Source organism: Kogia breviceps, chromosome 7, assembly GCF_026419965.1.
Source record: "Kogia breviceps isolate mKogBre1 chromosome 7, mKogBre1 haplotype 1, whole genome shotgun sequence".
NCBI lineage: Eukaryota > Metazoa > Chordata > Mammalia > Artiodactyla > Physeteridae > Kogia > Kogia breviceps.
In genome coordinates, this window is record NC_081316.1 from 3,428,775 (window position 1) to 3,450,845 (window position 22,071).

The following is a 22,071-nucleotide window of genomic DNA, read 5'->3' on the forward strand; positions in this document are numbered from 1 at the left end:
CATTTCCAAATGGGACAAAAATCTGCATGCCAGAGCTTATACACAATAGATAGGGAAGAGCTGTGGTAGTTAATCAAAGGAATGGTTGTATTCTCTGACCTCCCCTAAGATTTTAATATGTTTTTGCAGAAGCTTCTTGGAAAATTTCCCTGAATATCCAAACATTCCTACAGAACCTGCTATCCATTCATTTTACTAACTGATTCAAAATATGATTAGATACTTCATAAATCTCAAGACAAAATTAAAATTAGAATGCTCCCATTATGATTTGATTCTATTACGCTGTGATTTATTGGTGCACAGGAACTAGAGAGCCTTGAACTTCTGAGATAAATTCTTTAGGATAGATCTATCAGGTATGGATAATAGCTTTCTCTTAAGTTACCTGTGTTTTTTTTGTTTTATGTTTTTTCATTTTGGTTTCCTAATGCTATGCTAAAAGAATAATGTTATCAAGGCTTTGAGGATATGGAAAAAGGGGAGAAAACTGATATGGACTCATTTAAAAACAGATGGTTAAACATGTATATTTTAGAAAATTGTCTAATATATTTAAAATTAATCTAGTTATTCATTCAATCATTTTCTTCAACATATTTATTTACTTTTACTAAATATCAACAGTGAGCACGTCTTTGGTTGAACTTCATCTGGAGGAATCCTGAGGTCTTAAATTAGGGTTCTAAATTAGGATTTGCATTTGTTTCTTTCTGGAGCAGGAAGCCCTACTAACCTAGAACCACTTTATCCCTCCCCTCTTTAAGGTTTTTGCTTTATGAAAGATTTTTTAGGTTTGGCTCCCCCAGTGAATTTCCAGTCTTTTTATATCCTTACTGGTCCTCTTCTCTTTAAGCAAAAGATTTTTCATTTTGGGGGACTAGTTGATTTCATACTTTCAAGCTTACAGAAACCTTGCAGAAATACAACTTTTGAGTGTCAGAGTTAAAAGTTTGATCAAACCAGTAGTCCCTTGACATTCTTTAAGGATGTACCCAAGAGACATTTGCCAATAATTAACTTTCTAAATGTCCCTGTAGTACATACATTTTTGTAGATCACCCATGTTAATAGGTGATACACCCTTTATGCTGTAAGGTGCTGTGGATTAAATAATACTAAACATAGACTCCTTCATCCTGATGCTAGCCCTATTTCATTTTTGATGATTAATTCTTCTCCATGATATGTATTCATGGTGGAGTGGCAAATCCAGATGACTGCTATTCCATTATAGAAGGTAAAACTTCCCAATCCATTGTATGTTTCCTTTTGTTACTCCAGTATAACCAAGGGGAGGGCAAATCACCAAAATCTGACCAAATTGCATGGCCAAAATAAAACTTTTTCTTGCATGATCTTGAATCTCAGATGAAGAAATATCAATATGAAAGGAACATGGTTCATTTATTCTAGAGGCACCAACCAGTTGAAAATATTAAGTGGGTGCTGCTACCGAGACCTTCTACAGATGCTTGGCTTGGTTCACAGTTCTATACCAAGTCTATTATTTTACTTTTCTTCAAGCTTATGATTGTTTTTCTATACTTTGAATAAGTTCCCTTTCCTTGGTTTTATGTTTACCAACAAATAAACCCAGGAGACACAGATGATATATTAAATTACAATTACAATTCCCATTGAGACAAGTCCACTAAAAAGTCATCTAAGCTCACTTACCTGGATAAACTGTTCCCTCCACACCCTCTTTACAGAATAATTTAATAGTATGCCTGAAAAATTAAAAATTACTATATGTAATGGGCTTTTTAAAAACAGTAAAAACCACAAATGCCAGCAGTCTATCATACAGCCACATGCCCTGTGACAATACAGACAACATGCCCACTGTGATTCTAGTAATACATGATGTCTAACAGGCAGTTGGCAAAAATTCTGCTTAGAAGCTGACTTGCTTCTTTAAGCAGGAGGAATCACAGTTCTGTGGCTGCCTCCATCACTCAGGAGGGGTCCTCATAGTGTGCTACCAGGTTAACAAACTCCTCATGCAAACTGTAAAGAGCCCCTCCTCTTCTTGGCAGGACTCTCCTCTTCTTCAATGGTATTTGGGAAGAATACTTATTCCCTATTTCTAGTTTATTTCTCCATTGGAAAAAAATTCCATTATATTAGCTATTCTGGCTTCTCTGTACTTGCCTTACTCTCTCCTTTCCTTGGTCATTAGAGTTGCTTATGTGATTGGTGAACTGGGGGGCAAGACTTTGTCGGTTATAGTTTAACCCATTCTCTTCACTTTCAGCTTTAGGGCTGGGTATTTACAGGAAGAGGAATTCACACCTGCTATCCACACTGGAAATTTTACGGGGCAGCCTGCCATGTTGAGAGAGCCTGCAGTTGCCTAGCACTTCGTGGGACTGGATGGGTAAATCTATCTAGTGCTGGAGTTAAATGTTAGGAAGCTTACATACTGAAACAACATTTTCAGATATTAACTGCATCATTTACAAAAAGTGGAATCTGGATTTCCATTTGTCTAGTCTTTTGAATTACAGAACATCACTTTTGTTCTGACCTCTGTAAGCTAGAATGGAAGCCACAAGAAAACAGGTTAGTGGTACTTGGAACTTACTTGCCTTATCAAAATTTCTCAACAGGTCCTGATCTTCCCGAGAAAATCCAAAGAGGTTAGAGAAGTGTTCTGGATTTCTGTAGATAACGTTTCTTTTATACCTGGAGGAAGACAACACAAATATCATATTTTAAAATCATACTATACAATTGAGAACAAATATAGTGTTAGATATTCCAGCCTGTCACACTCCCGCAACAGAATTTAGTCATTCATTTTTCTAATACAGATAGATAGACAGACATAGATTTTAACACTGACATAGATGTAAAGATAGAGATACAGATATTTACTTTAGTTTACTCATTTCTGAATTTGCTAATCTCTCTTTCCTTTGTCAATGGTCAGTGCATTGCATTACTGAAGTGTGTCATGTGTCATACACACTTCATTGGAGAAGCTTGGGAGACTTCTTACTTTTACCTCATCCCTCTGTCATAAGTTGAAAACAATAGAGATAATTATCAGTTTATTTTAACCCTAATAGCCAAATGGACATTAAAAAAACTAGAAAACATACACTGCAATTAACAGATTTCTCAGTTTGATATAGCAATAAAAAAAATAAGTAAATAAGGGCATTGGACTAAGAATCAGAGCTAGATTCAATTCATAACCCTACCATAATTAGGCAGGCAATTTTGGACAAGTATCTAAACTTCTCCAAGTCTTAATCTCTCCACATATAAAATGAAGAGCTTTGTGCAGAATTTCCTCCAAGTCCCCTGCCATCTTTCAAATTCTGTGATAATTTTCCTGCGGAGGGTGTGGTGTGATATAGGTAGAATTGTCAGGAGGAATTGATGGTAGCAAAATCCTCATGTTCAGATAAATCTTGAATTTTTGTAAATTTATTCTAGGTACTTAGTTACTGGCTTCTATCTCTGCTGGGCAATTAGTTACTTGTAGGTGAATAATACTAGATTGACTGTAATCAATTTCAGGTTTTTCTATTGACTAAATCAACTCTGTATCTCATGGACTTTAGTAAAATTGGATTTTTAATTCACAGGATTCATAACCCTTTGGGGCCAACGGCTCAGCTGTCTATCTTCCTGCTATGCTAATGTTGAGAGGAAGACGTTGGAATTCTGTAGAAACTGGAGAACTAGAGGCTATTTGTAAGACAGCTTACAGAATTTGACATTATATCATGACTTTTTCTCCCTGTCAGATATCTCCCAAGGGAAAAATATTTCTGGGTGAAGTATTCATATCTAATTGTTATTTCATATATCACTGACCTGCAAAAACAGTAACAATTCCTAAAATTGAGAATTGAGTGATAACTACAATCACTGTTTACAAGGACAATTTAAAAACTGACCCATGAACATTTTTTGTTGTTGTTAGTAAGCAATGGAGATAAATTTAAGCCTGTATTACATATCCGGTGCCGGAATAAACTCTCTACATTATTTTACAGATTAAGCCTTATAACTACCCTATTAAAATTTTGAATTATGATTCTCGTTTTATAGGTGAAGAAACTGAGGCATGAGTTAACTGCCCAAAAAGCGATAATAAGTGGTGAAGTTAGCAGGTTTGTGTGATCCCAGAGCTTATAGTCCTTACTATGCTATATACCCTGGCCCTACAGCGCTTGTTGACTACACCTAGGCCAGTAAATGTTCAATTTCAATAGGTCCTCTTAGTCCTTTATTATCTGAGCCTCTGAATGCATTGCTTGATATTTTTTCTTTTGATATACGAAGGTCTTGTCTGATTTCTCTCCAGGACTATGGTTTTTGTATTTCATTTCTGTGTTCAGGAGAACAAAATGCTGCTTTCTCCATCTTCTAGCCTGAGTTTTCTGCCTCCTATTTAGCATGTTTCAAAGAAATGTGCGCATATCAGGATGCTCACTTTGTATGCATGTGAGTACCGAGAAGTGAGCTAGGCGGGGCTGCCTGCAGGCGCAGAGGCATCAGATGTGAAGAAGCACTGTAGTGGGTGGTTGTGAAGAGAAGACCCAAGCAGAGAGTTTGCTGATCAGAACAAAGTGAATCACAGCATTACACAGACTCACAGAACGTGGGGCTGGAAGAGGCCTCACTAATCAATTCGTTCAAATTTCATAGTGTATAAGTGAAGGAAATAAGATACAAGGTGTTCAGGAACTAAGAACGAGGTTTCTGGATTTCATCCATCCACCCAATGTCTCAATAGTAACACCAAATCCTTAATTACATGTTTTTTTTTTTTTTTTTTTTTTTTTTGTGGTACGCGGGCCTCTCACTGTTGTGGCCTCTCCCGTTGCGGAGCACAGGCTCCGGACGCGCAGGCTCAGCGGCCATGGCTCACGGGCCCAGCCGCTCCGCGGCATGTGGGATCTTCCCGGACCTGGGCACGAACCCGTGTCTCCTACATCGGCAGGCGGACTCTCAACCACTGCGCCACCAGGGAAGCCCTAATTACATGTTTATATGCATCTCTTCAAAAAGAAATTTACTACTCTAGGTCTGCATGTATCAATCACACTGTGTGATTTAAGACGCAGAGAGAATAACGCTTATGAAAAAGACCTTGAGGTCAGACCAACCTGAGCCCTAGGGCCAGCAACATCCCTTTCTGTTTGCGGAACTTTAGGAAAGTGACTTAATCTCTTTATGGGACAGTTTCCTAATCTGTAAAATAGGGTAATGAGAGAAGCTCTTCTCAGTGCTGTTTCGGGGATTAAGTGAGAAATTGTTTTAAAAGACTTTGCATTAGGATCTGGCACAGAGTCAGGAAGCATAGACAAAAATTACCAGGTATCTTTTTCATCATCATTATCATCAGCAGCCATTAGCATTATTTCTCTTATGTGATATCTTAAGACATCCTTTGAAAAAGGTGTTTTCCTTTTAAATAAGGAAATATAAATCCCAATGAAAGAGATTCTGGATGAAGAACTGACAAAATAGACTGAAATCACCAGCATGGTCCCAGAGACTTTAGGTGTCTCATCAGTGAAATGGAAAAGACACTGATCTCCATATATATTTGAAATCGCATATGCAATACTCTGAAAGAATACATTCAGAATTTGATCTTTTACTGAGGACAGTCCAAATCAGTAGCACTCAAAGCAGAAGTTCTCATAGCTTCCCATAGCTAGGCCTCATAACGAAAACAAATGATTTTACATAACAAAACAAGAGAGAGAAAAAGAGAAAGCCTCATTTTTTTTTTCTTAATCATAAGTTGGTGTGAAGAGATGTCCATTTGGATTCTGCTTCTAGAGAGCTCAGTTATGCGGTATTCATAAAAAAATAGTCCCAAACAATACAACATATTTTAAATTTACATTAACTTTTAAATTAATGAGAAGCTTAATGTGAACTATGGCGCTTTAGCTGTTTAGGACTATGTTCCTTCTTGCCAACTTGGAACGGGGTCTATTGACTCACCTTCTCAGTCTCATAAACAGCTTCCAGACTTGATGTGTTTTCAGTGCCAGAGGACTTTCAGGCTGGTGAAAGCTGCCGTATTGACATCACCAGGGATTGAAGTTGGCCCTCTCCAACTAAAGATGTAAAATGCTTCCAGCAACTACACACACTTTCCCTTAAGGTCAGATTGCCATATACGGTTGTCAGTCCTGGGAATTCTCTAAGATCAGAGCTTACTCCACACCCTCTGGTCACCATTCATTTATCTAACAAATTTTTCTAGAGCACCGACTATGGACATAGAACTGAGATAAAACAACACAGATTCTACTTCAAGGAATTCATCATCTATTGAACGATACAGCACATATATACATATATAAACAATTCTAGAATAATCTGACATCTTCTATGATAAAAGAAGGTAAATACTGGGTGCAATTAGAGGCACTTGAATTAGATTGGAGGAGAATTAAGAACAGCCTTCTGAAGAAATAAGGCTTGAAAGACAAGGAAGAATTAGACCATCCAAGAAGAGCAGAAACTCTCACCACTCAAGAGGGGACAGCTCTGAGTGACTTTGCTTCAGTGAACAAGTTCTGAATGATTAGAGTGAGAGGTGGGGAAAATGTGTTCGTGTGTGTTTGTGTATATACACATACACACAAAGTGTGGGCATAAGAAATTGACATGCATGGTTCAGCAGGGACAAGTTCATGAGAGATCTCACACGCCACACTAAGAAGTTTGGACACAATCCTTAAAATGATACAAATGCCGATGGTCTGTTGTATTTTTGTCTATTTTAATAAACTTATAGAGAAGTTTCAAGTTCTTAGCAAAATTGAACAAAAAGTACAGAGTTCCCATATATCTCCTATCCCCACACATGCAAAACCTCCCACACTATGGACATCCCACACCACAGTGATATATTTTTTACAATTAATGACCCTACACTGACACACCATTATCACCCAGAGTTTATAGTGTGCATGAGTTCAATCTTGGTATCGTATATTTTATGGGTTTGGACAAAAGTATAATGACATGTATCCACCATTATAGTACCGTACAGAGTAGTTTAACTGCCCTAAAAATCTTCTGTGCTTCACGTATTCATCTCTCCCCTCCCTCCCCACAACCCAGGGCAATGAATGATTTTTTTAATTGTCTCCAAAGTTTTGACTTTTCCAGCATGTCCTATAGTTGAAATTGTATAGTATGTAGCCTTTTCAGACTGGCTTCTTTCACTTAATAATGTGCACTAAGATTCCTCCATGTTGTTTCTTTGGATGGCTTGATAGCTCATTTCTTTTTAGTACTGAATAATAATCCATTTCTGGATATACAACAGTTTATTTATCCATTTACCTACTGAAGGACATATGGCTTGCTTCCTAGTTTTGGCAATTATGAATAAATCTGCTATAAACAACTGTGTGCAGGTGTTTGTGTGGACATAAGTTTTCAATTCTTTTGGATAAATGCCAAGAAGCACAATTGCTGGATAGTATGATAAAAGTATAGTTAGTTTTGAAAGAAATCATCAAACTGTCTTCCAAGGTGGCTGTACCATTTTGCATTCCCACCAGCAGTGAATGAGAGTTCCTGTTGCTCCACATCTTCACCAGCATTTGGTGTTGTCAGTGTTTTCAATTTTGGCCAATCTGATAGGTGTGTAGTGGCATGTTGCCATTGTTTTAATTTACATCGCCCTAATGACATAGGACAAGGAGCATCATTTCACATGTGTATTTGTTATCTGTATATCTTCTTTGGTGAGGTGTCTGTTCAGGTCTTCGTCCTGTTTTTTTAATGGGGTTGTTTTCTTATTGTTGAGTTTTGCAAGTTCTTTGTATATTTTGGATAACAGTCGATTATCAGATGTATCTTTTGCAAACATTTTCTCCCATTCCTCTCATTCTCTTGACAGTGTCTTTCACAGATCAGAAATTTTTAATTTGAATAAGGTTCAACTTATCAATTATTTCTTTCATAGATCATACCTTTGGTGACTTGACAAAAAAGTCATTGCTGTATCCAATGTCATCTGGGATTTCTTGTATGTTATGTTCTAGGAGTTTTATAATTTTCCATTTTCCATTTGTGAAGGGTGTAAGGTCTGTGTCTAGATTATTATTTTTTTTTTTGTATGTGGATGTCTAGTTGTTCCAATACCATTCCAGAGATAGCTACCAAAACTTTTTTTTTCAAGCTCTTGGGCAATACCACATGGTCAGCTAATAATCATAATTATTAGAAACTAGTAAACTGGTATTGTATTTATTGGCAAATAAATGTCTTGATACTTGGCATTAAAATAATAGAAATGGCCCTCTATTGGTGAAATTAAAGGTATTCATTATATGTGGGCTGAATTACATATTTTGAAGACACACCTCATTTTTATATTAACACAGTTTATGTATCGAGTGAGGCATGAAGCTTATATCCTTATGTTAGGAAAGATACCTGAGGCTTGATGCATCAATTTTTCTCTGCCCAGCCATGAGTTAGAGGAATATTTCATTGGCTGATCCAACTAAAACAATATATAAATTCTGCCTCTGGAATGCTGTCTGCTGAAAGGTGGCATTCAGAGCACCTAAAATAACAAAAGATGGAACTTTGTTGCATTTTCAGAACTATTTTTTGATTACTCACCAATGCAAGCATGTATGTCTAAAAAACATTTGTGTTCTTGGCAAAATCAGGTCAGCAGCTTTGCTTTGCTATGACCTAGTCATGAGAGTATAGCTAATTCTTATTCAGCTCAGTCTTCTTTGCCTATTACTATCTACCAAGAAGAGTCTAGTGCCTACATGTTGTGCAGGACCAAAGCATCTTAGATCAATTTGCAACACTTAACATGTCCAAGGAGCAAACAGGAAACTGCTGCATCCTGAGTGTGATAAGAAAGATACTGTAGGGTTTCCCTGGTGGCGCAATGGTTGAGAATCAGCCTGCTGATGCAAGGGACACGGGTTCGTGCCCCGGTCTGGGAAGATCCCACATGCCACGGAGCGGCTGGGCCCGTGAGCCATGGCCGCTGAGCCTGTGCATCTGGAGCCTGTGTTCCGCAACGGGAGAGGCCACAACAGTGAGAGGCCCGCATACCACAAAAGAAAAGAAAAAAAAAAAAAAGAAAAATACTGTAGAAATAGACATTGGAAGTGAGAGTAGCATGACATATATACACTACCGAATGTAAATTAGTTAGCTAGTGGGAAGCAGCTGCATAGCACAGGAAGATCAGCTCAGTGCTTTACCATGACCTAGAGGGGTGGGATAGGAAGGGTGGGAGGGAGGCTCCAGAGGGAGGGCATATGGGGACATATGTATGCATATTGTTGATTCACTTTGTTGTACAACAGAAACTAACACAGTATTGTGAAGCAATTATACTCCAATAAAGATCTAAAAAAAAAATAGATATTGAAGAGGTAGACAAGAAGAAAAAATGCAGGGACTTTTAGCTCCTGTTAATATATTTGGATTGAATTCTCAGTGTAATAGGAATCATGTAAGATATAAGAAGAGAGTACCTCTGATCTGCTTTATATTTTTTAAAGATGATATTAACCAATGTGTAGAAAATAGATTGCAATGGTAAGACTGGGTTCAGGGAGGAAAGTTGAGGAATACTTCAAAAGTCCAGACAAGAGTAATAAAGGCTCAGACACAGTGATAGAAATGGATGTGAGAAATGTGGATGGACTGAGATATTTTTTGGGAAAAAATCTCAGTGGGATTTGCTTGTTGACTGGAAGTGAAGAATAGGACAAGGAAAGATCCTAGGTTTGGGGCAGCTGGTAAATCATCAATGCTGAATGTGGCTACTGGAGAAGGTACATTCTGGAGGGTTGAGGTTCAGGCTTACTGCTAAGGGGTGTCTCTAGCAATGGCGGAGGAAGACATATCATAAGCCTTCTGTTGACTTCCCCATGGATCCATGCAGAAAGTCACTGATTCCCACCACAGGGCTTTCAACACAGACTACCTGTGGAGGGCACTTGCCCAGTGGGGTCACGTGAGATGTCTTGTTCACACTGGATGGCCTCTTTTTTCATGTCTAAGTAGAAAGAACCAAATGGGAAGTGTCAGTCTTTCAGATTTATTTCAAACTCATTGAGCCTTAGTGCTTCATTGTAGAAAATGAATGACCAAGAAGGTGTCTATCTTTATCTACCATCAGTAAGAAGATAATATTCATCAAAAGCTATAGAGCTTCAAAATTATTCTTGGCTCTTAGTTCAGCGCATGAATATGTTTTCAGTCATTGATTTAGTCAGTTAGTCATTCCATCTGTCAGTCTATTGGTCAGAGGTTCGCTTAATAAACATTTCCCATAAATTAGCCATGCACTAGCTAAGTACTGGAGATGAGTCTTATATAACTCTTCTTTGGTCTCTATATCTCCTAGATATTTAGCCTGTTAAGCACCAACAAAAAAAATCTCAAATTTATTTATTTTTAAATTTTTATTGGAGTATAGTTGATTTAGATTTAAAACAATTTTTTATTGGAGTACAATTGATTTACAATGTTGTATTAGTTTTAGGTGTACAGCAAAGTGAATCTGTTATACATGTACATATGTCCACTCTTTCTTAGATTCTTTTCCCATATAGGCCATTACAGAGTATTGAGTAGAGTTCCCTGTGCTATGCAGTAGGTCGGTATTAGTTATCTGTTTTATATACAGTACTATGTATATGTCAACCTCAATCTCCAAATTTATCCCCCCTTAACCCCTGGTAACCACACATTTGTTTTCTACATCTGTAACTTTATTTCTGTTTTGTAGATTAGTTCATTTGTATCCCCCCTTTTTTTTTAAGATTCCACATATAAGTGATATCATATGATATTTGTCTTTCTCATTACTCAGCCAAAAAAAGAATGAAATAATGCCATTTGCAGTAACATGGATGGACCTAGAGATTGCCATACTGACTGAAGTAAGTCAGACAGAGAAAGTCAAATGCAATTTAGAAAATTGACTTCGCTGCACTCTATATTGACTCTGGTACTATTGTAAAAATTAAGGATCAAACAAACAATAAAATTGATTGCTTTTATATTTGATTTATGAAATCTCTACATCCTTTAGAAAATCAGATTTTATTTTTATGTCATACTTCCAATTTCTAATTGTGGATGTATTTGAGATTCTTTTTTTTAAGGAATGGGATCAATATATACATATATAATTTCATGATCTTTACACGTGTTAATAGGTATGTAATGTAGATACTAACTAGATTTATACACAAGCCTACTGAAACTGAAATATTTTCACGTATATTTAAAAAAATTTTTGTTTGCATAGGGAGAACTAAAATGAAAACATTTACACCCAAACTTGATATTATACTGTACTTTTCCATGGCCTGTATAGCTTTGAATAGAGACCTTTCAACATTCTGTGTCACAGTATTTCATCTAAAGTGAAGTTAATACTATGAAGCCACTTTAAACTATTCTTATTTAACATGAGAATCAGGAGGCTGGTGTCCAGGAAATTTTCTAGGCTCTTTGGTTTTTAATCTCAAAATAATAGAGCATATCATTACTATTATCTGTAGTAAAAAGGTTAAGAAAGCAAGAGGTGAATTGCCAAAAAGAATACATTCACATCAGTTTCAGTTCAGTGATACAATATAAGAAGTCAACATGTTGTAATTTTTTCTCATTGTTTTCTTTAGTTATTGGAGACAACTAAAGTGGTTGACAAGTTACATGTATTTATGAAATCACGTAATCACATTTTCTCTTGTACTTCTCTAAGGCAGGCAATAAGAGTCAACTACTGAGATAACTCATTGGATCAACATTTAACAACTGAGGTACAGGACATTTCCTGAGGGTTTATGACCAGGTTGAAAAAAAATTGGTAATCTCAGGAATTCCCGGGTGGTATCACTTTTTAGTTTATTTTTGTCTCAGAGATTAATAGTCATGATTATTATTTCTGCCATAAATTAAAAATAGGAGAGAACTTATATTCAAATATGGACTATTTTATGGTTTCAGGGCTGTCAGCTGAAGCCATGTTACATGAGCCATGCTCAAAGGCTATAAGGGTATGGAGTCTGCAGAAAGCAAATAGACTTGGAGGACACTGGCCAGGAATCAGGGTCCCTGCATTGTTCTGGGAAAATGCAATGAAAACTGGTGTGCATCAAGGCATAGAATAAGAACTCAATGTGGTAATGACAGGAAATGCAATTTCAGCTCAGTGTAAAACTAAGTGTCTAAGCCATCAGAGCTATCCAAGGGCAGAATAGACTGCCTTTGAAGGTAGTGAGTTTATTGTCATCTGAGTATTCAAGTGTAGGCTGCACAGCCACTTGGTAATTAGTTTCTTACTTAATATAGTGTCATTCTCTGAATCCAGTGAGTTATGCCAGTTTGGTATTAACTTAATGAAGAAGAGGCAGTTAAATTATGAACATATATGAATTGCAGTTGCTTGTGTGGTAGAGTTTGAGATGGAATTAGTAGCATTGGCCTAAGTGCCATAACATATAAATGAACACGGGAGAAGCAGTTTTTTTCTGATGGAGCTTTCTCTACATACATGGCCTTTAAAAATAAAATACACTTGAGCAGTGTATTAGTTTCCTAGGACTGCAATAACAAAGTACCATAAATGGAGTGGCTTTAAACAACAGAAATTTATTCTCTTACAGTTCCAGAAGCCAGAAGTTCAAAATCAGATGTGGGGGTGACATGACATCAGCAAAATGGCAATGAGATGTCCCTTGGACATATTCTCCCCTTAGCAACAATGATTTGGCATCCATCCACAGATAAAAGTGCCTTTATGGGAACTCTGGGGTTCAGGAGGACATTGGGAAATCCTAGTGAAGTCCAAGACCAAAGAGCCAGTCAGGCTTGCAAGAAGGCAGCTGACTCACTGACCTTGGTCTTGGCTACAGAAACATAAATATCTCTGGACCCCTGAGAACTCGGCTATAGCCCCTTTTGGCTTTGGATCTGTCACCAGCACCATACACCAAGAGACCTGGGAAAAGTCACATCCACCTATGCAGCAGGAAATAGACATATGGACATTGGTCACGGACATGTCCATATGGACATGGACCCTGAAGTGTCCTGTGAACCAACCTCAGACCTTCTTGCCCACAGTCTGTGAGTCTCTGGAGGAGGGCCCACCAAATTCAGTCATATTGTATACTGAAAGTGCCCTGTAACTGGGCTCTAGCATGTCCCAGCCACAATCTGTGAGCATTCTTGCTGGCATAGGGATCCTGCAGGAAACACTCCTGTCTGCAACTACAGAGATCCTGACTGGGCCTTATACTAGGTGTCAGCCCCTGCTGAGCTGCAGCCTCATGAGCTGGAGAGTGGACACAGGAATCAGGCAAGAGAACCTCCTATCTGCAACCCCCCAAATCCTGAAAGGTCCCTATATGCTGATCCAGCTTCCTCATGGCCACAGTCAGCCAGTCTGGCAGCAGGAGTCATTCCCATCTGTGCTCCTGGAGAGCCCTGGTCCTATACTCAGCTTAAACTCCTCCTGCCATTGTCAGAGACCAGTCCAGGTTGCCTAGAGACCTGCCTCAAGACATTACAACTGCCACTACATAAATATAAAGGATTCTAAGAGGATACTATGAACAATTATAAGCCACAAAATTGGATAACCTAGAATCAATGGATAAATTCCTAGAAACGTACAACCTACCAAGACTGAATCACAAAGAAACAGAAAATTTGAACAGATCAGTAAGGATTAAAAAGATTGAAGCAGTCATCAAAAAACCTCTCAATAAAGAGAAGCTCAGGACAAAATGGCTCTACTGGTGAATTCCACCAAACATTTAAAGAAGAATTAATGCCAATCCTTCTCAGACATGTCTAAATAATTGAAGGGGAGGGAACACTTCCAAAATCATTTTGTATAGCCAGTATTACCCTGATATCAAAGCCAGATAAAGACACTACAAGAAAATAAAACTACAGGCTAATATCCTTCATGAATATAGATATAAAATTTCTCAAAATAATTCTAGAAAACTGAATTCAATATGATCAGATGGAATTTATTTCTGAAATGCAAGGATGGTTCAACACACACAAGTCAATTCACATGATACACCACATTAATAAAATGAGTATAAAAATCCTATAACCCTCTCAATACATGCAGAAAAAAGTGTTTGATAAGATTCAATTCCCTTTCATGATAAAAGTTTTCAACAAATTGGGTATAGAAAAAAACATACCTCAACATAATAAAGGTCATATATGAGAAACCCACAAGCAGCATCATACTCAATGATGAAAAGCTTAAAGATTTTCTTCTAAGACCAGGAACAAGACAAAGATGCCCACTCTCAGCACTCCTATTCAACATTGTACTAGAAGTCTTAGCCAGAGAAATTATGCAAGTAACAGAAACACAAGTCATCCAAATTGGAAAGAAAGAAGTAAAACTGTCTCTGCTTGCAGATGATGTGATTTATATACAGAAAATGCTAAGAGTTCCACCAAAAAGCTGTTGGAGCTAATAACTGAACTCCGTAAAGTTGCAGGATACAAAATCAGCATACAAAAATCAGTTTTGTTTCTATACACTAACAATAAAATATAAAGAAATAAAGTAAACAATCCCATTTACAACAGCATCAAAAACAATAAAATACTTAGGAATAAGTTCAACCAAACAGTTGAAAGATCTAACTGAAAACTATAAGATATTGATGAAAGAAATTGAAGACACAAATAAATGGAAAGATATCATGCATCCATGGATCAGAATTAGTATTGTTAAAATGTTTCTGCTAGATATATACTAGTATACTAGACATATACTAGTATACTAGATGTATATAAACTTAAAGCTGTTTATAGATTCAATGTAATCCCTTATCAAAATTTTAATGGTATTTTTCACAGAAATGTTAAAACAAATTAAATTAGTATGGGACCACAAGGACCTCCAATTGCTTTCTCTTTCTTGAGAAAAACCTGGAGTTCCTGATTTCAAAATATATATCAAAGCCATAGTAATAAAAACAGTATGGTAGGGCTTCCCTAGTGGTGCAGTGGTTGAGAATCCGCCTGCCAATGCAGGGGACATGGGTTCATGCCCCAGTCCGGGAAGATCTCACATGCCGCGGAGCGGCTGGGCCCGTGAGCCATGGCCACTGAGCCTGTGTGTCCGGAGCCTGTGCTCCGCAACAGGAGAGGCCACAACAGTGAGAGGCCCACGTACCACACACACACAAAACAAAACAAAACGAAACAAAAACAGTATGGTACTGGCATAAAAAGAAATACATAGACTGATGGAAAAGAATAGAAAACCCCAAAATAAACTTAGGCAGATAGAGTTAACTAATGTTTGACAAGGGAGCAGTGAATACTCGGGTCAAAGATAGTCTTATTAATAAATATTGTTAATGCTGAATATTTACAAGTAAAAAATTGAAATTGGACTCCCATATTACACCAATCACAAATATAACTTGAAGTGGATTAAACACTTAAATGTAAGAACTTAAACTGTAAAACTCCTAGAAGAACACATAGGGGAAAAGTTATTTAACATTGGTCTTGGCAACAATTTTTTTGGATATGACACCAAAAGCAAAAGCAATAAAAACAAAAAATTAACAAGTGGGACTACATCAAACTAAATAACCTTCTGCATAGCAAAAGAAACAATCAACAGAATGAAGAGACATCCTACCGAATGGGAGAAAATATTTGCAAACCATATATCAGATAAAGGGTTAATATCTAAAATATATAAAGAACTCATATAACTCAGCGTAAAAACCCAAACAATCTAATTTTAAAAATGGACCAAGGTACTAAATAGATATTTTTTCGAAGAAGACATACAAATGGCCAAAATGTACACAAAAAGATACTAAATATCTACTAGCCACTAGGGAAATACAAATTAAAACCACAATGAAATATTATTTCATACCTGTTAGAATGGTTATTTTCAAAAAGACAAGGGATAACAAGTGCTGGTGAGGATGTGTAGTAAAGGGAACACTTGGGCACTGTTTGTGGAATGTAAATTAGTGCGCCCAGTATGGAAAACTGTGGAGGTTCTTCAAAAACTTAAAAATAGAACTACCATATGATTTAGCAATCCCATTTCTGGGTATATATCCGAAGAAAATGAAATCAAGATCTCAAAGAGATATATGCAACACCCTGTTTGTTATATTCATTGTAGCATTATTTACAATAGCCAAGATGTGGAAACAAGTTGTGTCCACCGATGGATGAATGAATAAAGAAAATGTTGTGTATACATTCACAATGGAATAGTATTCAGCAATGAGAAAGAAGGAAATCCTACCATTTGCAACAACATGGCTGGATCCTGAGGGCTTTATACTAAATGACATGTCAGGCAGAGAAAAACAGATACTGTATGATCTGACTTATAAGGGGAATCTAAAAAAAGCTCCAAAGTCATAGAAACAGAGAGTAGATTGGTGGTTGCTAGGGGCAGGGTGGTGGGGAAAATGGGGAGATATTGGTCAAAGGGTACAAACTTCTAGTTGTAAGATGAATAAGTCCTGAGGATCTAATGTATAGCATGTTGACTATAGTTAACATATTGTATTACATACCTGAAAGTTTCTAAGAGAGTGGATTTTAAATGTTCTCACCACACACACAGAAAAATTGTAATCATATGAGGTGATAGATGTGTTAACCAACCTTATTTTGGTAATCATTTTGCAATATATACATCTATTAAATCATTACTTTGTACAAAAACTTACACAATGTTGTAAGTCAATTATATCTCAATAATGCTAGAAAAACCAACATTGAATTTTAGATTAACAATGAATAATTGTTTAGCATAAGTATGTCTCAAATATATGAACTGTCGGTCTGAAAATCAAATTTAACTGGGGGAAAAAATGATGTGGGCAGGCCCTGCTGCCTTTCAAACTCTCCTTGAGAATCTTTCCTTGTCTCTTTTAGCTTTTGGTGATTCTAGCTGTTCCTTGGCTGGTAGCAGCATAACTCAAATTTCTGCCTCCATCTTTACATGGTCTTCTTCTTTCTACTGTGTGCCTCTTCCTTATTTCCAAATTTCCCTCCCTTTATAAAGTCACTGGATTTAGGGCCCATCCTAACCCAGTGTGACTTCATCTTGACGTGATTACATATGCAAAGATACTATTTCCAAATAAGGTCACACTCATAGCTATCAGGGGTTAAGAACTCAACATATGTTTTTGGGAAATACAATTCAGCCCACAACAAGCAGTTTTACATCGTTTCATTATCAGCACTTACATGTGAATTAAGGTATCTGACTTTTCCTTTTAATGTTCTCCCTTTCTTGGGTTTCAAGTTCCAAAATCCTATCACTTTTGCTTTACAGTCTAACAAAACTGAAGCATGCGTATCCTTAAACACATCATTTTCTCTCATATGATTGTTCATGGACTAGAGTGTCCTGCTCTGTCCACCTGACTACTCTCTAGTTGTTCTTCAAATTTTAGCACCATCATAACTTTTTTTATATCTACTGGGAAAAATTGAGTGTCCTTCTCCCTTTGTTTGCATCATACCACATAAAGATATTTCCACTAAGCCAATTATCAGACCATATCACTAACATTTCTTTATATATATAGATATAATTACAATGGATATTTAATTATAAAATAACCAAGGAAAAAAATTGCTTATCTGATGTAATTAGTGCAGGCTTGGTACTCAAGATGGAAAAACATAACAGTATTTGGGCTCACTCTGTTTTAGTATGTACAGAGAGAATGCCACAGGGGATCCTGTTTCATTTTCTATTGAGGGACACCTATCACGCTTTTAAATGTTTTTTCATTAAGACTCTTAGATGATTTCTAAATATTAAGTTTATACCTACTGGGAACATTTACTTATTACCCAAGACACAGTGCAACATTTCAGTGAAAATTTTAATAATGGTTTCAGAAGATACTATCAAGAAAAGCATGCCATTGGGTACCATTATCCATAAGGACAGTAGGATAGAGTTTAGGAAAGCATGTTGAGGACATAATAAAACATTTTAAGAGCAGTTTACATCAGTGCTTCACAGTAATACACCACAAAATATTGGTAGTGGGGGAAGGTAATTACATTTCATTTTGCCCTCTGCATGCTATCTCACTGGTGGTATGCACTCATAATTTGTTACTTGAAAGAATCCAGCAATTACAAGCATATTAATTAATGAGCAAAGCATTAAGCAGAATAATGAAGTCACCAGACACACACATATACACATATGTTACATACATATGTATAAACATACATAAATAAGCAAGCCAGCCAGTCAGCAGAGAGTGAGGTATGCTAAGCATCAACATAGTCAGCCACTATGGAGAACAGTACGGAATTTCCTTAAAAAACTAAAAATAGAGCTACCATATGATCCTGCAATCCCACTCTTGGGCATATATCTGGGAAAAACCATAATTTGAAAAATACATGCACCTCAATGTTCACTGAAGCACTATTTACAATAGCCAAGACATTGAAGCAACCTAAATGTCCATTGACAGATGAATGGATAAAGAAGATGTGGTATATTTATACAAGGAACTATAACTCACCCATAAAAGAGAATGAAATAATGTCATTTGCAGCAACATGGCTGGGCCTAGAGATTATCGTACTAAGTGAAGTAAGCCAGGCAGAAAAAGACAAATATCATATGATATCACTTACATGTGGAATCTAAAAAAAATTGATGCAAATTAACTTATACCCAAATCAGAAACAGACGCACAGACATAGAAAACAAACTTATGGTTACCAAAGGGGACGGGGGGATGGGATAAATTAGGAGTTTGGGATTAACATATATACACTACTATATATAAAATAGATAACAAACACGGACCTACTATATAGCACAGGGAACTCTACTCAATATTTTGTAATAAGTCATAAGGGAAAAAAATCTGAAATATATATATATGTGTATGTATAACTGAATCACTTTGCTATAAACCTGAAAGTAACACAACGTTGCAAATCAACTATACCACAATAAGAAAAACAAAACAAAACAAAACATAACTGGGGGTATCTATCTCAAATTTTCACTTTATTTCTTTTTCCCATTCTCTATCTCTTCCACCCTCCTTTCCTTTTGTTTTTTCCTTTTTATCATTTCATTATCTTCTCTGTAACAGATCACCAGCTATAACTCAGGAAAATATAACATGAAAGCACTGTCTAAAACATTTAGTCTGAGCTCACTCTTGAATACTACGGCTCCTTTCCTAGATGGTAATTATATCTTGGGTATGACAATCTTCTGAAATTACTAGTGAAAACACTTTTCCTCTCCCCACGCCATTTTGAAAGAATCAGATCTTTTTTCAGGTGCAAAGCTTTCAAAAGGCTCAATATTAATGACATATTATTCAATGATCCCAAGTCATTCTACATTTCTTATCCCAAACAAAATTATGATCCAACTATGAACCAATATGATCAAAATCATAACTGAAATGAATTAAGCACTAGAACTCAGCCTGTACACCTAACACTAATCTTATTCCTCAGAAGACTTGATAATATTGTCATGATGAAACTATTTGGGACATGATGTTTAAAATGAAAATGACTCTAGGGGAATAAATATCACCTAAACTTTCTCCAGAGGTTTATATAGAATATACATAAATCTCATCTATTCAGAGTTATCTTCATTACAAATAAAATTTTGGGGAAGCTGATAGAATAAAGCTTGATACTATTTCTAGCCAGCTGATTATAAAGAGGAAAAGAGGCTCCTGATGTTACAGGTTTGCTACAGAACTGAGGGGGCTGCAGAAAGCCAGAGATGGATGCTGTTTGCGGGATGTTTATGTTCACACGTTTCTTATTCCTGTTTCAAGAGGAGTAACCAGTTACAAAGGACCAGAGGGTGTTTTTGCACCTTTTCCTCCTCTTGATTAAGGTAGACTTCACAGCCCAAGTGTGATAGGCAGTGTTTCTGCACACTGGAGTCCTCCCGGGAGCATAGTATCTATCTCTGTAGGAGCTGGAGGCTTTAGATTGGTTCAGGGTTGATAGACACCACTTTGCCATCAGCAATTTCTTTGTATCCAGAAAAGAAAGTGGTGTTAGGTATGGTATATTTTCTTTGGATAGTTTACAGGAGTTGTCCCATACAACAGAAAGCCATATCTTTCCACAATATAATGAAAATAGCCTGGGTTTTAGAATCAAAAACACCTCGAGTTCCACATCTGTTAGTTGGAAAAAGTGCTTAATGTATGTGGACCTCGTTTTTAATCTTTAAAATGGTAAAACAAAACAAAACAACCTATTTCATGGGGCTGTCATGTGAATTAATGTGCTTTAAAATTTTTAATATTCTAGAATATAAATCCAGCAGAGTAGGTACCTTGATCATATTTTTCTCTCTCTTACCCCAAGGTCCTAGAGCAGCATCTTGCATAAAATAGGCACTTAATATATATTTTAGATTGTACTGATTGAACATATTCAGCATACTGAACATACTAACATAAACAAGATCAACAGTGATACAATATGGTTTTTTGGCAAAAACTTCTTGTTCATCATAAAATATTACTTTTAATATTGGAAGTGTTTAAGGTGACCAGCTGGACAGTTGAAGAGAACTTATCAACTGTAATTCTATTAATTTATTCTCCTCCATTTTTTGTGAACTTTCTCTAAAGAGCAATAGCAAAGGATAAGTCCATGGTTTTGGATGATTATAAAATTTAAAGATAATTTTAATACTTCAAGTAAAAAGAAAACTGGTATTCACTTGGAAATTTGGCATATCTGTTTCCAGGAGAGTAAAAATCTAATGACTTCATGGATGTATGACTTTTGCAACTTCTTCTTGCTGTGTTTCAAAATGAATAACTGAAAATTTTGTTTGAGAAACAATTTCATTCAAATTGCTGACATTTTCTATTGCTTTAGCATATTCTGATTTTTCTAAGTATTCTCCACTTCATCCTCCTTCCCATCCTGCCCAGGCATATGGTTATTTCTACTTTGTATACTATTTTCCAATGTACAAAACTAATAGGCAAAAGAAATTATGCATATGGCATTCTGAGTTTTCTTTTGCTCCCATGGGCAGAAACATGAGAAGTTCACCATTGAGCCCAGTTTGCAGTTCAAGTGTTGGTTAGTATTAAAACAGTGCTGGATAAGGATGTAATCACATACCTACTTTCACCCACCTAAATTGTTTAAAAACTGCTCTCCTCTTAATACACTCTGATTAAGAAATGTGTGTATGGTGGGTGGGCTAATTTGGGATGGGGGTAGGGAGAGATAATTGAAAAATTAAAAATTTTAATTACTTTGCTCCATTATAATATACTATGTACATAAATATTAAATATGTACATAAATATCAATATATATTAAATATAATAAATATTAAATAAATCTATTAACTATAAATAGTGCACAACATGTACAACATGTTGTTCATGTGTACAACAGATTTGTGAATGTTGAACCATCCTTGCAGCCCTGGAGTAAATTCCACTTGACAGGGTGTATGATCCTTTTAATGGGTTGCTGAATTCAGTTTGCTAACATTTTGTTGAGGATTTTTGCATTCATGTTCATCAGGGATATTGGCCTGTAATTTTCTTTTTGATGTCTTTGGTTTTGGTAAAAGGGTAACACTGGCCCTTTAAAATGAGTTGGGAACAATTCCTCTTTGACTGCTAGGAAGAGTTTGAGAAGGATAGAAATTAAATCTTTGAATGTTTGCTAGAATTCACCAGTGAAGACATCTGGTCCTAGACTTTTGCTTGCTGGAAGTTTTTGATTACTGCTTTAATCTCCTTGCTAGTTAATTGGTGCATGCAGACTTTCTATTTCTTCATGATTCAGTCTTAGAAGATTGTATGTTTCTACGAATTTATCCATTTCTTCTAAGTTTTTCAATTTCTCAGCATATAATTGTTCATAGTAGTTTCTTAGGATCCTTTGTATTTCTGTGGTATCAGTGGTAACTTCTCTTTTATTACTGATTGTATTTATTTGAGCCCTCTCTCTTTCTTTTTGATGAGTATAACTAAA

The 22,071-nt window shown here is 36.4% G+C and overlaps 1 protein-coding gene across 22 annotated transcripts in view; it reads right to left on the bottom strand.

Annotated features, from left to right (window-relative positions):
• The window catches only part of LRRC4C (leucine rich repeat containing 4C), a 1,217,033-nt gene that overhangs the window by 193,226 nt on the left and 1,001,736 nt on the right, over positions 1 to 22,071 (bottom strand). For 8 of the 22 annotated variants that reach the window (XR_010841223.1, XM_067037019.1, XM_067037003.1 and 5 more), the window contains 2 exons: positions 2,591 to 2,691; positions 1,681 to 1,733 (listed from right to left, as the gene is read on the bottom strand). The gene's annotated coding sequence lies outside the window, so the exon portion shown is untranslated. The remainder of the gene's footprint in view (positions 1 to 1,680; positions 1,734 to 2,590; positions 2,692 to 22,071) is intronic. The other 14 variants (XM_067037027.1, XM_067037022.1, XM_067037013.1 and 11 more) reach the window with 3 other exon arrangements.